Here is a 5000-nt window from a genome sequence, read left to right on the forward strand (position 1 = left end):
AGTTGGGCAACTTTGGATGTATATCTTCCTAAATATATACTTAGGATAATTTCTAATAATTTTATTAATTTTACATACACTCTAAAAAATTAAGGGTATAAAAGGGGTAGAAAAAGGGTATTTCTAGTGGTTAAAATAGCATACCCTATCGGGGTATATAAGAACTATAATATACCCTTTACAATATACCCATAATAAGGGTATAACATATACTTGAGATACCCACGTAATTCCTGTTTTTAAGAGTGGTGATATGGAAGACGTCTCCAATTATCGTCCTATATCTTTGCTACCGGTATTGTCAAAAGTTCTGGAAAAAATAATTGCTATTCAATTAACTAATTTTTTAGAGACAAATGGTCTAATCTCACAAAGTCAACACGGCTTCAGGCCAAAATTATCAACTGAAACGGCTCTATTAAAAGTATCAGATAAGATTTATAATAACATGGATAATAAGAAAGTCTCACTACTCCTTTTACTTGACCTCTCAAAAGCCTTCGATAGCGTGAACCATAATATATTATTTGATAAATGTACATCACTAAGTATAGATCCACTTTGGATTATGAATTACCTACATAACAGATCCCAGTCAGTTAGAATGGGTCAAACTGTGTCGTCCCAAAAAACTGTAGAGTTTGGTGTGCCTCAGGGCTCTATTCTTGGCCCAATACTCTTTGCAATTTATGTCAATGATCTGGTCAAATCACTACCCGGCTGTTTTGTCATCCAATATGCCGACGACACCCAGATCTTAATTGAAGGAAATGTAAGTGAAATAGACGAACTAATTCATAGGGCAAAATGCATACTAAAGAAGGCCAAATACTACTTCTTAACTAATGGTTTGCTTCTTAATGAGAAAAAAACACAATTAATTTTTATAGGTTCCCGACAATATATATCAGAAATTGGAGATAATGTACAAATAGATTTTAATGGAAATATGATTAAACCCATGAAAGCTGTAAAAAAATCTAGGGGTTTATTTTGACAGATATATGACGTTTGAAACTCATATAGATGAAATTTATAAGAAAGTGATGGGCACTTTAATTTATTTAAATAGAGTAAAAGACTCATTTGATTCCTCTACGCGTAAAATAGTTGTTCAGTCGCTGGCTATGAGTATAATCAACTACTGTTTAAGAATTTGGGGAGTAACTGGCTCTACACAAATGAAAAGGGTTCAAAAACTTCAAAACTTTGCCGCCCGAGTGGCTGTTGGTAATGTAAAAAAACATGACCACATATCCCCTTACCTCAAAAAATTAGAATGGTTAAAGATAAAAGACAAATATACCATAGATGTCTGTAATTTGGTATTCAAAACAATACGTAAAATAACTCCTGAATGGTTATACGATTTTCCAACAGTACACGCAGTTAATGGGGTTTCTACTCGACAGCAGGAAAATCTATATGTAGAAAGGGCGAAAACAGAGATAGGCTCCCGCCAGTTTAGAGTTCGAGGCCCAGCATTATACAATAAAGTACCTGGCACAATTAAACAAAAATCCTCTCTCGCTGCTTTTAATGTAAACTTAAAGAAACTAATCTTAAATGGTCCCGATTAATGTAAGAATGTTATGCTTAATTGCCTTATTAAAAGTGCTTTTGAAGGCACTACTGTACTTCGATAGATGTTGGAATTAGTTTTAGATAATATTTATGGATAAGATGGCTTTTATTTACAAATTAAGATTTCCTTATAATCTAGTATGCATATTTGATTACTATGTGTTATTTTAATATGATTTGTACATGACTTGTTTTTAACACAACTTATGTGGTCTATGACAATGTATTTCATTATTCGGCAAGTGTAATTTTTACTCACTATATTCTAAGTAAATACTTTCTGATTTCATGATATTCTTTTATTACTGATGAATTATTTCAATTACAAAGTTTTAGTCGATTTATTGATTCTTATAACAACTTTTGTATGTCTAAAATAACAAATATTTGAACTGTTTGTAAGATGACTTTACTAATTGTAGCCTTATATTTTATGAATACCCAATGTAAATATTGGAAATAAAGAATTATTATTATTATTATTATTATTATTATTACCTAGGGGTGTATCGTAGGTAAAGAATACCCTTTTACAGGGTATTCTATACGACATAAATACCCGTGTATATTAATTATGATTTTATAATTAATATCTATTCCACCATTATATAGGTGTAGTAATAGCTTATAAGTAAATAAAGTAATAAGGTCAATGATTTTGAAAGTTTGGTTTATCAATTTATTATTTCCATTACACTTGAAAATCAAAAGTATATATATAATAAAAAGAGTGATGGCAGAAGCTGCAAAGCAAACCGTACGCAGAAATCTGTGAAAAGAAAATATTTGTTAGTGTGTGTGTGCCTGAATATATATATATATATATATATATATATATATATAGAAAAGAAAGGAAAAAAATATCATGCATAAATACCTAACTACCTCAAGTCAAACTGATTAAGAAATCATTGGCGTCAGTGTTTGCTTACAGACTACCCGTAATCGAAATGTTATTAACGTTTAGCTGAATACGTTGTTTATGGTTTTTTTTCCTCCCAGACAGCTTGACGCGCTCTCTCTCTCTCTCTCTCTCTCTCTCTCTCTCTCTCTCTCTCTCTCATAATTAAGTACTAATGATAATTTCTTACTTATTTTCCCCGGTGTTAGTAATAATGATTTTTCACACTATCACAGCCTGAATGCAAAACTAATGATGATGTCTGACAATTTTTATTCGTAACCACTGTTTATGCTTGCATAGATGGACAGTTAGTGTTCTTACCTTGGTTAACAGATGAAATGTAGTGTAGATATTATAATCCCGATGACGGTAATTGGAGCAATTTATCTTCACTGCTGAGCAGACGCAGAGTCCAGACGCCACTGAAATTTCCCGCCAAATTCCCTGGCTCTCGAAGAATCTCGAGACGGCAACAATACAAATTGCCAAGTACCGCATTTTGTAGGAAACTTGCTTCAAAACTATCCATAAACTCCAAAACCAATATGTTGTTAGTAAACTTTTTTGGTGCATTACACTATCAGTGTAAACAATATGGTGATTTAATACAGAGTAAAAGTTTCATTTCATGACATGATCACACAAACTTACCGAGCCCATTTTAAGACAAAGTACAATAGAGGGTATATTATTCACAAAAAATACCCTGCCTCCTGCTGTAGAGGGGTATTTTTGAGCCTTAGGGTGTTTTACATGTATATAAACCCCAGCTCACTCGTTTATAACCCTTTCTGTACCCTTGAACTTTTTTACAGTGTAATGATAATTGCAGATAGGCTGAGGATGACATAAGTTATGTCGAAAGCTACCGAATTAAAATGATGATAGCAGCATTGACTATTATATTTCTACTATATATAAAACCTCAGCAGTATTGAAAGCTCTTCGAAGACAAGGAAGAGAAAAATATTATGTTGGAACATTTGAAGATATCTATACAGAAATAGAGCGATCCTAAAAACTACATCAAGGTGGTGTGAAAAATCCTTTTGAGGAAGTAAATTATTAACAGCATGTCATAGAGGGAAGTTTTGAAAATCTAGATAGGGGAAATGTGGAAACTAATATTAATAGGGAAAAACCTTAACAACTAACCGATTCGTAGATGACATGGTTGTGTTTGGTGAAATATGGGAAGAATTGCAAAAGATGATAGAGGATTTGAAGTGAAAAAAGCAGAAATGTAGGACTGAAAAATGAATATGAATAACACTAAGACAATGTTCAATGAAAATGCAGACACAACAAATAAAAGTTATGGACAAACTTCTAGAGATTGTTAATGAATATGGTAAATGTTTGAAACCTTGGCTGACCAGACGCTGTTATTGAAGTGGTGAGGGAGAGTTAAGAGTGAATTCGATATTAAGAGGGATTTGTGACTATATGAAATAAATGTAAATCACGAGTGTTAGTAATAACTTATCACACACAAGCAAACATTCATATGTATATCCCATACATACATTCATATGTATATCCCTTACATACATTCATATGTATATCCCATACATATATCCACTGAACGTGAGTAAGGATCAGAAAAAACGAAATTTTGACCGAGCGCTCCTGGCGCCTTAGAACAAAACAGGTATGACAATACGAAATCACTCAGTCAGTCAGTTTCATGGCAACAGTATACATCGCATGCTTCAGCCATAGGGTACCAATATATAGGCTACACACATTCATATCTGTATTTTGTATATATATATATATATATATGTGTGTGTGTGTGTGTATATATATATATATATATATGTGTGTGTGTGTGTATATATATATATAAATATATATATATATATATATGTGTGTGTGTGTGTGTATATATATGTATATACATATATGTATATATGTGTAATTTATATGTATATATATACATATATATATATATATATATACATATATACATATATATGTACATTTATACATTATATATATAATACACACATGTATATGCATATATATAAATCTGTATAAATAAATCTATACATTTATATACATATATATGTATGTGTATATATATATAAATATATATATATATATATATATATATATTTCATATATATGTATATATTTATATTTATATATATACAGTATATATATATTCATATATATGTATATTTATATTTATATTTATATATATACAGTATATATTTATATGTATATATATTTATATATATAATATATATATATATATATATATATAGAGAGAGAGAGAGAGAGAGAGAGAGAGAGAGAGAGAGAGAGAGAGAAAATGTATAAGAAATTTTTCTTACTCGATTGAGTAAGAAAAATATGTAACATATTGCCCACTCCTTTGAAAAAGAAATGTTATATTTCACACAGTATCATTGCTCAAAATAATAAAATGAAATTAAAATGACTCTAACGTAGAATGAAGTGGAGTTTGAGAATAACTTGTACTAGAAATTATTGGAACAGAAAAAAT

The sequence above is a fragment of the Palaemon carinicauda genome, chromosome 43, assembly GCF_036898095.1.
Source record: "Palaemon carinicauda isolate YSFRI2023 chromosome 43, ASM3689809v2, whole genome shotgun sequence".
Taxonomy (NCBI): Eukaryota; Metazoa; Arthropoda; class Malacostraca; order Decapoda; family Palaemonidae; genus Palaemon; species Palaemon carinicauda.